This window comes from Acanthochromis polyacanthus, chromosome 15, assembly GCF_021347895.1.
Source record: "Acanthochromis polyacanthus isolate Apoly-LR-REF ecotype Palm Island chromosome 15, KAUST_Apoly_ChrSc, whole genome shotgun sequence".
In the NCBI taxonomy this organism is placed as follows: domain Eukaryota; kingdom Metazoa; phylum Chordata; class Actinopteri; family Pomacentridae; genus Acanthochromis; species Acanthochromis polyacanthus.
Window position 1 is genome coordinate 31,266,612 of NC_067127.1, and position 13,863 is coordinate 31,280,474.

Sequence of the window (13,863 nt, forward strand, 5' to 3'; positions counted from 1 at the left end):
AAAGCAATCAAACTTACAAAATAAAAGCAAACAATGTTTTAAAATGCTGCTAATTGGGCACATTTGAATTTCTTTCTTTTTCTTCTCCTTATTTTTTTTGGGGTGGGGGGTGAGGGGTTCTAATACAAGACTTGCCATTAAGTATAATGCAAATGACCAACTTTGTTATATTATATGTTGATCTTTTCTTTCAATGTCTGGAATTTTTCAGTTCAGATGATATTTTTGCTTCTTCAAGGACCCCAGAAATTGCAGTTGCATCTTGTGGTTATGAAGATGACAGTAAAGGAGGTTAAACCTCTACAAAAGCTTAATTGTGTGTATCCATGATTATCTTGATTGAGAGGTAGAGTATTTCATCTGTATGGAAAGGTTTCAAAATAAAAGCATACAATTCATTAAACTGCAAATTGTGCACGTAATATGATACCTGTATGAGAGCTTTTTTGGGTGAACCTAAGATAATACTTGTCAGAGGTTAATTTAAATAGTCAATATTATTATATTTTAATGATTTATTATATTTTAAAGCATACAATTAGTGAAAAATTGCAAATTGGGTATGTAATATCTATTTGGATACCTGTATGAGAACTTTTTGGGAGGATCTAATACAAGACTTACTATAAAGCCTAATTTATATAGCCAACATTATTATGCGTTGATGCTTTCCTTCAATTTCTGGATTTCTTGTGTTCAGATGCTGTTATTTTGCTTCTTCAAGGACTCCAGAAATAGAAGGAACGTCTGGTGGTTATGAAGACGACATTAAAGGAGGTTAAGCGTCTTTAAAAAGCTTAATTGTGGCCATGTGAGTCCAGGATAATCTTGATGGAATATTCCATGCATACCTTGAAGCTAAAGGTCTCTATAACCAACCTTGGTGACACCGACTATAGGCTCATTATTTGCAGATCCTTTCAAAACCGGACGTAAAGGTTCCACTTTGACAACATGTGACGGTTTTAGATTATACTTTCTGCTCCTCACATGTTTTATGCACCGCGGCCTGAGGATGAAGCACCCATGTACTGTTTTATCTCATCTCTGTTGCATTAAAAATGACAGTGATGTCTGCTGGGTCGGGCAGGGTCGAGGCCTCCAGGGGTTAAAAGAGAAAACCCACAGGTCAGATACGCTCACCTACACAGAGATTCCCATAGTTCAGGTCCTGAATCCTCCAGAAAGATTAATCAGTCCAACTTGAATGGCTTCAAACACTCCTCCTTCCTCCATTCTGCAGGAAAACATTCTTAATTGTTAGTGTGGCAGCTCCAGACTGTCATATTTTTCACACGTTTAAAGCGGCTTGTTTCCCCTTTTCACCAAGATAATAGTTATTTTGGTTTCCTCCCGCAGTCAAGTAGCATTTCTTTTCATCCAATCAGCTGAGAGTGACAGCACAGAATATAAGAGAGAAACAACATTTTCCTGCACAGAACCTTGTAAATAACGTCTCTGCAACTGTAAATATTCAGCGGCGCTATGACAGTTTCATAATTAGAAAATCGATGGCTTAAACCTCACTTCTTTGCCCCTCCTCCCTGTTTATACCACTGGAGACAGCAGTTTCCTCATTTGCCATACCGGCATTGTTGAATGGAAATTTCTGCTGAATCAATGCAAATACAAAAGCAGTAAATTTGTCTGAGCTCAGAACCCAAAGACCTCATGATGAGCCCCAGAGGAACACAGAATAAATTAGATCTAAGATGGACAACAGTGAGGTCAGAAGTCAGACATTAAAGACAAAAATATGCAAATAGAGAACGCACAATTATCCTTTGTTTAGAAATTAAAAACCAGTGATGCTGCCTGAAATTAATAGAAAACCAGCTGTCAGGAAACATTCTAACAACATTGAAGAACATTACCTACAAGGAATGTTCTAAGAATTTTTTTTTTTTATCTCCAGTATTGTTCCTGGAAAGTTGACAGAATATTTTAATGCCAACTTTCAGGAGATATTTTCATGATAACAAAGGAGAAATGTTCTCAAACCAACATTTAGACAATGTTTTCCAGATGTTTTTGATGATTTTCCTGTCATGTAATATATTGGCGAAGGTGGAACGTTCTGAGCACTTTCGCCTTGCAGCAAGAAGATCCCCGGTTCAAATCCCGGCCTGGGCCTGGGATCTTTCTGTATGGAGTTTGCATGTTCTCCCTGTGCATGCGTGGGTTTCTCCTGGTATGTGCAGAAGATGTGTGTGAATGTGAGTGTGATTGTCTGTCTGTATATGTAGCCCTGTGACAGACTGGCGACCTGTCCAGGGTGTCCCCTGCCTTCGCCCGAGTCAGCTGGGATAGACTCCAGCACCCCCCGCGACCCTAATGAGGATAAACCGGTGTATAGAGAATGGAGGGATGGATGGATGGATGGAACGTTCTGTCTGTAATGATTTGAAAATGGTTGGAAAAGTTCTTGAGGGAACAAACTGTAGAAGCTACAGAACATGCTTAGTGTTCTAGGAAGGGAATCTACAAAGGAAGGTTTTCAAAGCAAGGTGCCCGAACATTTTTGCTGATGGAACACATTCCAGAGCGTTTGCCTACAGAATGTTTCCATCCTGAAAACAAAACAAGGATGTCTTAAGGCAGCATTCAAGAAACATTTTCAAGAAGTTATCAAGACTTCATACATTCAAAATGTTATTTAAAGCAGCACATTGCTTAGATTTACACTACCAGTCAAAAGTTTGTGGTCACCCAGACAATTTCATGTTTTCTATGAAAACCCACACTTTTGTTCATGTGCTAACATAATTACACAAGGGTTTTCTAATCATTAATTATCCTTTCATCACCATTAGCTAACACAATGTAGCATTAGAACACAGGAGTGATGGTTGCTGGAAATGTTCCTCTGTACCGCTATGGAGATATTTCATTAAAAATCAGTCATCTCAAGCTAGAATAGTCTTTTACCACATTAACAATGTCTAGACTGTATTCCTGATTCATTTAGTTTGTCTTCATTGAAAAAAAAAGATTTTCTTTCAGAAATAAAGGCATTTCTGAGTGACCCCAAACTTTTGAACCATAGTGCATACTGCATCAAATATAGGTCACCTTTTATTCTCTTTTAGTCCCTTATTTGGGTTATATAAGTAATTCAGTGTCCAGTTCATCTCAGCTACATTACTGTTGTTCTGGGCAACAAAACACAACACAACAGGAAGTGTTAGCAACTTACTAATGAAGATGTTTTGTTGTTCTTTTTTCCTCAGGAGATGTTGAGATCAAACCGAAGCTGAAACACAAGGCATGCTTACTTTTAACTGTACACGACTTCAAATGAATTCTGTGGGTTTAAATAGGCTGTTTGATGCTTAACTCTTCTACCTAGAAGAGTGTAAAAGAAATGAAGTAATGCAGATTAATTTCTAGACATGTTATTATTTATGTGCTGCATGATTAACATATCTATGCAACGGTATGCAACGGTAACGGGTTAATATCACCTGAAAGAGCTGAGCTGCTGCTTTCTTGCTCGTTACATAATTGTACATATATTGCTTTCAAGACAGTAGCATCTTCACTAATTTATTCTCTTATTTTCGCTCTTCTAAAGTCTGTATTGTTACATAAACTCGACCTGATATCAAACCAGACAGCAAAACTTTCCTTCTTCCCATGATTCTTGTTTTTTTCTCTGTGTAACACAGAAAAAAACAGTTGTATGAACAATGAATGCAAAGTAATGAATCGCTATTAAGTGCAATAACTCCAAAGCCGTTGTCCAAAATTACGTCACTTGTGTGCAAGAAGGCACTGGTGACAGTAGACTCAGTAATTAACATATTTTACATATTATTATTATGAGCACACATTTTTCTTAATTTCTAACGCCCATCATATTTCCAGTATTCAGACAGTCTCTTTTACACAATTATGGCAAGATAATTTCTGCTGCAAACATTTTATTGCAAGATACATGTAAAAACAAAACAAGTTCATGACTTTCTTTCTCGACAAAAAGGCTAACATGCAAAATCTACAAATATTATTCTATCAAAAGATAGAAAACCTGCATAGTCTGGACTGTCCGGAAGGAAAACATGACAGAAGACATGTAGTTTATAATAACCAAAAAAACAAAAAGAACAGAAAGTGAAATTGCCCTGAAATGACCTGAAATAGTCCTGAGTAATTCAGCAACGAGTGTGGAGGTGGATGCCTGGATTATTCCTCCACCAAGGAACACAGTGGAGTTACGTGATGATCAGCATACATTTGTCTGTCCGTCTGTTGGTCCGTCTGTAAGCAACATTACTCAAAAACGGAATAACGGATTTGGATGAAATTTTCAGGGAAGGTCAGAAATGATACAAGGACCAAGTGATTAGATTTTGACAGTGATGCAGCTTATAGTCTGGATCTACAGTTTTGTTAAAGATTTTTCTATCATTGTGAGATAGCGGCACGGTGTCACTGTAACTATGACAACAAGTGAAAACTACATCAGCTGGATGCTGATGATCACATGACTATAAATCCAGAGCTGCTGACTTATCTAGACTTATCCATCCGAAATCTTCATCATCAGAAGTGATACAAGAAACATTTGATTAAATTTTGGGGTGTTTCTGAGTCCCATCATCTCCCGCTACATTTTTATGTGACACAATTCGGTATCCATACATAAGGTACATGTGCACACCTGTGCTCAGTGCAAGGTCATTCTGTTTGTGGGTACATCTATATTAAATGGCCACATTCTGTGTTGCTGTGATTTCTGATCATCAATAACTAATAAACAAATGCTGAATTTCTAACAATGCCATGTGTGGAAATGAACAGCCGTGGTGAAGTACTGTGCTCTTTGAGTGCTTTTCTTGCTACACTTAAATCAGACAAACATAATTTTAAATATTCTCTCTGTAGCCACTGGAGGTGCAAAATGAAATACAGTAAACAGAAAAAGTAAATAAATCTGCATGTAGTCACATGTCTGGAAGTCCAACTAAAGGTGGTGAGATTCAAGAAAAGGATTTTGTTTGAGAGGTTCAGCTCACGATAAATAAACCCCGAAAAACCTGCTGTTAAACTGCCAATCTCCTCCTGAATGATGACCCTCGATGTTACAGCGAGGCGAAGAATTACAGACTTATTGGCCAAATATTTGTCAAAATCTATTCTAATGTGTTTGATGTCAGGCATGAATCAATGAGCCAACAAATGAAGCATCCCCTATTGGCCCATTAGTAGAGAGTTCTAATCTAATGATAAGCGTATGTTATTGCTTTTCATTCACACTGATATATGCGTTTGATTTTCAGATTGATCTGCTTCGGACTCTGAGCTCCGCTGGCTGAAGTCTGAGCTTCTCTATCTGATCAACTCGGCTAAACCAGGTGAGTCTCCATGATGTGGACATCAGCGGGGTCGTGATTGTCTTGTCCTCTGTGCTGCGATAAGGTCGACATAAACCGGTTTAATTAGCACCCGGAGCCTCTTCTGTCGGCTCCTGATCACTATCGAACGTGTCCGATGGTTTCAGCTGCTCTGCTGCAGTCAGAACAACAGAAAGTGTCAATTTGGTGACTCCGACTCCGACTTCTACATCATGAATTCAGTCACTCTCACAGACTAAGTGCTGCTTTTTTAGCATGGAAAACTTTACCAAATTCATCCTAAGATCCACAGCACACATTCATTTAATGTGCTCCTGTTCTACAGCAAATAAAACAAAAGTCCGTAATCACCTTTTTTTTTCTGCGTACTCTTCATCAATATCAAAGTGCCTCGTTGAGCACGCTGAAAGGATAAAACAGGACCAAGTTTGTCTTTTTTTTGTTTAACAACACTAATAATCAACTAAAATTAATCTAACTTACAATTAGAGGTTTTACAACTCTTATTAGCAGCATGTTTTTCCAAGATAAAAACATATTGAGAGTCATGAGCAATGTAAATGTGTAGTTTTACTTTCCAATTATGCTCCACTGCATATGCAGTTGATATGAATGCAAAAAGCTACGTACCTCTGGGCAAATTACAGATTTTTTTGTGGTTACTGACATGCAAATATAACCCTAGCAGCAGCATGTGAGTGAAAATGTAAATGCATTCTTATTTATTTCAGAAGAGCCTCTGTTCTCTTCTTCTAGCTTCAGTTTGGTCTTCGCCATGTTCTGAGGGAATTATTTGGTCCACCATGTTCATGATTTCGCCCCCGTCTGTCTGACATTTGATGCCAGGCAGGTAGAGCGCTGTCGTTTTGTCAGAGTTTTATTGCTTTCTGGCTTCTTGACGGCAGCAGTGAACCAAACAGCACAACTGTGAAGCTTGAAAATGCTACTGAGAGCGAGAACATTAGTAAAATAGCTATTTCTCTGGTTGCTATAGCATTCTGCATGGATTAAACACCTTAATAATACAGAATCACAAGTGTTGCAATGATTTCAATTCATTTGAGGTTTAGCAAAGTCCATTACTTGCATGTTTTTGATAGAAAAATGTTATGTTTTTGCTTGATTAGGGAAGTGATTTTGGTTATTTTCTTGGAGATTTGCAGGAAATGACGAAGAAAGTCATTTAACTGTAGAAAAAAACAGACCATTTTACCTTAAAAAGAGACATCTGCTTTGATTTCTTTGCTTCGGTGTCCATCTACCTTCAGCTGTGCAGGTTTATTCTAGCATCTCTTCTGTATGTGGCGAATGTGACTCATACATTTCCCCGAATTCCAAATCAGTCCGAGGCACTGCACATCCCCGAACCTGGCTTATTGTTGATTATGCAAACAAATCAACCCCAGAAAGAATTTCCTTTGCCCTCATTTTATTTGTTTGTTTTCGGGCCGCCATCTCAGCCGTTTCCTCAGCTCTGAAAATTGCTGTTGTTTGTGCATAGATCCTCTGTTATCTCATTAAGCCCTCCAAACACTCGAGCCGCCTGAAGCCTCCATTATTCTTTTTATCTCTGATTAGGGATTCTATTAAAAAAGTAAATGAGGTCTGTGGGGTCCTTGTTTCTGCCGTCTTCCTTCCCCAACAAAACTTGTCATGACCACATGTTCAAGACTTGTACAGGTACGTTAATCTGGAAAGGTTCGCTCATCTGGATGAAACCTAAAGCACTGTTTTCCATCAGAGATGGCATCAGACCAACACCTGTATCCAGAGCTGTGAATGTGTCCGCTTCAACTTAAGCCAGTAACACCTATGATATTCACCGGCACGACTGCGACAGCAAAACAAAACGCCTTCAAAAGAGACACGATTGCATTGAGGCAATTACAAAGAGACGCAGTGTGAGAAGCGGTGCGGGGGCTCAAATGAAAAGAAGCAGCACAACATGGAGAGTTTGCAACAGATGCGGCACTTAGAGCAAAATGACGGGGATTAAAACGGCTATAAAGCTATAGTGGAGCTGATTAAAGCCCTTGCATGCTACAGACAGCCAATGGAAGGTATAAAATATCACAATGCACTGTTTTAGACAGGGATGCAAACAGGAAGTGCCAAGAAAATGTTCTCATGGTTATATTTCTTCGACAGAAAGAGAAAAAAAAACAGAAAAATATAAGAAATGCAGTGTGTAAAAACTGTAAAGCTATAAGATATAAGTACAAAATAATACTAAAATAGGACAAATAAGCTGGAACAAAGCTACAATTGAACAATAGAGTGTAAAATTGGCAATTAAACCAACATAGTGCACCTCAGAAATGAGATGAAATGAAATATTGCAGATTATATTGACAATGTTGCACATGAAAGTGAAATGTCACACATGAAACTGTACATTAAAAGCATTTTTGTGCATCTTTGAGTATCTTGAAAAGTGATTTATTATTGTTGTTGTTATTATTGTTATTATTATTATTATTATTATTATATTTACATTACTCCAGTAGTAATTATGATCATAACAAGAACAATAATAATGCTATTAATGAAATATATGCAAATGAATAAAAATGCTACACATGATAGTGAAATAGAAATTGCACAAATGATTGATGTTGGAAATAATACTGACATTACTGTTTAGTTCTCAGTGTCTGATGTTTAAAAGATTTGTTATATATTCAGTCAAAACTAACAAAACAACGGACAAAATTATCATTTTAAAAGTCACAAGTAAGTCTCAAGTTTTAGAATTTAGTCCTGAGTCAAGTTTCAGATTTGTAATTAAAAGTTGTTTTTTCTTAGTCCAAGGCAGCTTAAAAAGCCTGAAATAAATAAATTAGTCACAATAAGTAGCTGGATGATGAATCATTTATGTCCATTCAGCTTATAAAGCACAACATCTGTAATTATTTATACAGCTTCCTCTTTTTAAATCAGAATTTATCACACTTAGTTTGCAGAAACATGACAGAATACAGTGTTCAGTTCACCAATATTGTTATATTTCAGTGACCTTTAGGTCCTGTAATAATTAGACCTCTGCAGTCCGTCCAGCAGTGACAGATGGATGCCATTAGACGCTGGCCATTGCCTACTGATTTTACAAAAAAACTGTTAGACACGAAAAAAATCAATTAAAAACAAAATCCATTGACTGCAATGAGTGGATTTAATTCAATGAAAGAAGAGAACTGTTGGACCGACTTAAATGAATCGCTTCATTTGTTCTCACATAATGGAATAAATTTATTCCTATTAAGTTGACATGTAAAATTAATGCCACTGGTTAAAGTTACATGTCCTTAAGTCATTAGATTTCTCTCAAATGAACAGTTGACATTGCTGCAGCTTCACTGAAGGGAAATCAGCTTCAAGTTTTACATTTTTCAAATATTTGCATTTGCTTTACCCAAATATGAAATGCAAAACATATTTTTGTCATTGGATTTGACAGTTTTCCGGATTTTCTCTCTAATCTTATGCTCAATTTAAAAATTGGCTTCCAACTACATTTACTATTGAAAATAATGAATTCATTTTAATAATAGAATGCATAGAATATAATAGTTTTTGCATGGCATTCAGTAGCTTATTATTATTATTAGTAGTAGTAGTTGTCAGGGCTCCCTCCTCACCCCCGTCCTTCCCACCTGACATCCTAAATTCCCCTTTTCCCCATCTGTTTCCTCTCTTCCTCTCCCTCTCCCTCTCCTGCTCCTCTCCCTCTCATGCTCCCCTCTCTCTCTGTCTCTGTGTCTCCCTTCGGTCTCCCATCCGCTCCTCTACCCCTGTCTCTCCCTCTGTCTCCTCTGTCTCCCATCCGCTCCTCTGCCTCTGCTTCCTTCCCAAGTGCGATACCTGAGTGGAGTGCAGGCGCACACCTGCCTCCACTCAGGTAATCTGCCTTCCCCGTGGGTCCCGGACAGCTGAAGGACATCGACTTGATTACTCTCCACTGCAATAAGAACCGGCTCATCCTTCCACTCCCTGCCAGATTATTGAACAAAACTTCACAGTCAGTTCGCTCTCTAGCCTCCTGTAAAGTCTGTTGAGTTTTTCGGCACCTTCTTGCGTTGTTTTTCTCCTGCCCTCCTCTAGACCCAGCTGTCCGGGATCCGCGTCGTCCTCCTTCCCCTCCGGCTCTCCCCAGACCATTCGGCACCGGTTTCCCCCTCACTGGACCCCCTGTTTCTGCCCAGACCTCCTCCCTGGAACCCCGACCAGCTCCCCTCAACCCAACCCGGGACCCGCAGCAGCAAGCCGGCTGCTCGTCGCCTCTCAGCGCCCTCCCGGAAACCCCCCGCTGGACGTCAGTCACCACCTGGCCCACGGAACACCTGGGCCCAAACCCCACTCCACCAGCCGCTTCCCCTGCAACCCGGCTCCTCTCACCCTCCGCCATAGCCCACATCCCCAACAATAAAACACATTCTCATTTCACTCAGCCTTGGGAGTGTGGCTCTCTGCTCGGGTCCGCCTAGCCTGAACGCGTGACAGTAGTAGTAATAATATTAGGATATATCGATGTATATGTGTTATATTAAATCATATAGTTTTTACATAGTACTAGTAGTAGTGGTGGTGACAATACTAATATTAATAATTGGACATGTAGCTATATTAAATTCTGTGATATTCAACATGATATTCAACCACTAAACATTTAATAAATAATAGTAATAATAAATATATATACAATATATTAAAGCATATAATTTTTGCACAATATTCAACAACTAAACATTTATGAGATTCATTCATGTTGCGATAAACTGAGTTTGGATAATTTGCTCCCACAACTGTTTGATTTAATGTATGTATGAATGAATGAATGAATATATAAATACATTTCAACACAATTAAATCTCTTTCAGCATGAAGCTACTCTGTTGGTCCAACTTAATGTTATTTAGAAAATTTAAAGACAATATGCAAAAAAATAAAAGTTTTTTCACAGAAATTCTAATGTCTCTTTAATTGAAGAGAGCAAATTTGAGGTTAACCAAGCTGCCATACAAAAGCAGGCAGCAAATACTTGATACTTTCCTTCAACTCCAACTCAAAAATATAGATTTTACAGTTTGTGATGCAGCAGAGAAAAAAAGTCCAAATTTATTCATGCAAACCCATCTAATCATACGCTCGTGACTGAACTACAGACATCCAACCTACAGCCACCGTCTCGTACACCCAGAACTGACAGAAAAATGATTTTCTCTTTAGAAACAGCAGTGTTGCAGCATCACAATCAGAACAACAAATGACTGCTGTAAACTCGCTTTGGGGCTTTTGTTGAGAATTATAGTGAGGTTGTTGCTAATGAACAGAAACACTGCCAAAGAAAACACATTTGTACAGGAAAGAGATGAAGAAGATCAGAAAGTCTATAAGCCCAATCTCTGAGGCAATTATCAAAGAGAAGGCTGCAGATCTGGAAGTGAGGAGTTGGTCATTTGGAACAATATTGTTCCCCAGATAGTGACATCAAACATCTTAGGGCCAGAGGGGGAGAAAAGTGCAAAGAAACACTCAATCAAGTGAATCGCTTCCTCTGGAATATCAGGTAGTAACAGCAAAAAATTAACTGAAAGAAGTACAATGCACTTTCATACTACTGCAAAAAATGAAATTCTAAAGAGTCAGACCAACATTCAGCTGGTAAAAGCAGTGTAGGAGTTTATATGTGATATTGTACTATCAAGATGTGCCATAAACCTTCAAGTCTGATACAAGACTCATGAATTTCTAGTATTTTTCAAACTCACACTTAATAAATACCAGAAGAAACACAGTAAAGCATGAAGTTAGTTGGGTGAAAGTCTTAGATCGATTGTTATTTCAGCAAAACACATCAAACCAACACTGGTTCATGAACACAGACACGGATTCTGAGTTTAAATCCCACATTTTTTATACACTATGTAACTGATATCCACCAAGTTGACATCTAATTTCATGTGTACACCCATTTATCTGTATCTGGGAATGTTCCATCATTATCTCTAGCTTTTATTTATCTTTTTGACCTCATCAATAATTTGATCTGACAGTTCTGAAGTCTTGACAAATCCTGACTTATTTAAGTAGAAGAAAATATGGACTGCAGTTGTGAACAGCAGTTTCCATGCACTTGTAAGGACCAGCAGTCTTGAGTTTCAAATAATTTCTGTAACCCATAACTTTCTTTATGACTGAAATACATCAATCTTTGTCGCCAAAAAAACCCCTGCATTTTTGTTCTTTCTTATGAAATGTTTTTTTTTGGAAATGCTAATATTTGGTTAAATGTCCATTTTCACCTCAGTTTGGTTCTTTTGGTGTCCATTCTTCGCAAGCTTCTGGTATATCTTTGACTCCTCTGGAAAACAAATTGGTTCAGTTTAACTAAACTTGTTGTCTTTCTGACTCAGACTCATTTCTTCATCAGTCCACAGGTTTTAGATTGGTTTAGTCAGGACTTTGTGGAGACCAGTCTAAAACCTTCATTCTAGCCTGAATGAACCAAAAACTGCATCTAAAAACTACCATCTGCTGATGGCTTTTAGTTTTCCTGAAGAATGTGGAGGTAATTCTCCTTCTTCATTATTTCATTTACTTTGTATAAAGCTCTAGTTCTACAGCGCATGATAGTGCCACCACCATGCTTGATGGGAGGTTAGTGTTCTTGGGGTGAAAGGCCTCACCTTCTCTCCTACAAACATATTTCTGCTCAGTTTTTCTTCCATCTGACCACAGAACTGTCCTCCAAAAGGCCTTTTCTTTGTCCATGTGATCAACAGCAGACTTGAGTGGAGCTTTAAGGTTCTGCTTCTAGAGGAAGAACTTCCTTCTTCATGGATCCTCTCAGCTCATGTTGATGTAAAACACTGTGGACACTGACAGCTGTGTTCCAGCAGCTTATCATTCATTCAGACCTGCTTTTTGATGATTCTTGGTTGACTCTTGACCATCCTGACCAGTTGTCTCTGTCAGCAGGTGATAGTTTGTGTTTTCTTCCTGATGGTGGCAGTAACACAACTGGACCATGAACTTTAAACTTACAAACAGATCATTTTGGATCTGAAGCTGCTTTGAAACGGCTCCAAGTGACTTTCTGACTTCTTCAAGTCAATCATTTGCTTTTTCAGATCTTTGCTGAGCTCCTCAGACTTTCCCACTCTAGTGTTTGAGTCTAATTAGTGAATCTAATGGGTTCTATTTAAACTGGCAGAGAGGACTCAGCAGCTGTAGTCGATTGCAATCACTCATGAGAAGTTAGATCATGGCACAAAATTAAATAAAAATAGATTAATACAATTTTCTACATCACCAGGACTGATAATTTAATATGATGTTTATATATTTGCAGAAGACCTGTAATAAATCTATGAAAAGACCTAAATGTATGATTTTTTTTGTGTGTGTGAGAAAGATGCATGTTTCAGTGACTTCTTTGTAGAAAGCTAAGCATTAAAGGAGTCACTGGAAACTTAAGATTGACGTTCATATATAGGATTTTTGCAACTGTATGTAAACTCATGCATGTAGGTCATAACAATCAAAGCACCTGCTGCATATTTATAGAATCACAGTTGTACAACACGCAGCTGCAGACAAACATCTACTCGGTATAAATTCAGCTAACAAGTCCTCTGAGAAATCACACAGTAACTCTTACACTTTCCTCTTCATGCTTCACTTTTTTTTCTTTTTCTCTCACTTCTTTTGTTTCTTTTATCTGCACAGATGATTTGAACAGATGATTTGGGATCTGAAGCTGCTTTGAAATGGCTCCAAGTCACTTCCTGACTTCTTCAAGTCAGTGATTTGCTTCTTCATTTGCTGAGCTCCCCAGACTTTCCCACTGGAGTGGTTGAGTCTAATGAGTGGATCTAATGGGTTCTGTTAAATTGTCTCAGAGGAGTCACCAGCTGTAGTAAAATGCATAGAATCATCCCACTAAGAAAATTTGATAACACAGCTTTCTCCATCACCAGAACTGAGTATTCAAGTTACTTTATGTATATATCTGACCAAGCAGACTCATACTTTCAAGAATAAATCCATGAAATAATCCAAATATAAGACTGTTTTTTGTGACAAAGATTCATGTGCTTCAGTGTTTACATCAGACAAAATTAAGAGTAATAGGAGTCATTGGAAACTGTAGATACATACACACTTTACAAGTGTATGTTCTGTGCAGTGGAGCATGCAAAATGGTTATCTCTCATGTTTATGTTCAGTAATGATCATGTCTTGTCAACACATTTGTCCTGTTTTCTCGGTTAACTCCAAATACCTCCAAATTGAGCACTGATACTCGACGCTATTCATAAGTCTGACTGGAGGGAAGGCATCGGTCTAATTAGCAGTAGATATCTTTCCCCTTGAACCCACATACAGCACATATACGATCCTACAATACAGATCCTTCTCTTTTCTTTCTCATGCGATACGGCGGCTGCGCTGGTTGCCATGGCTCCTTCTCATGTCATGGTTTTACTAATGAAGGTGGGAAACA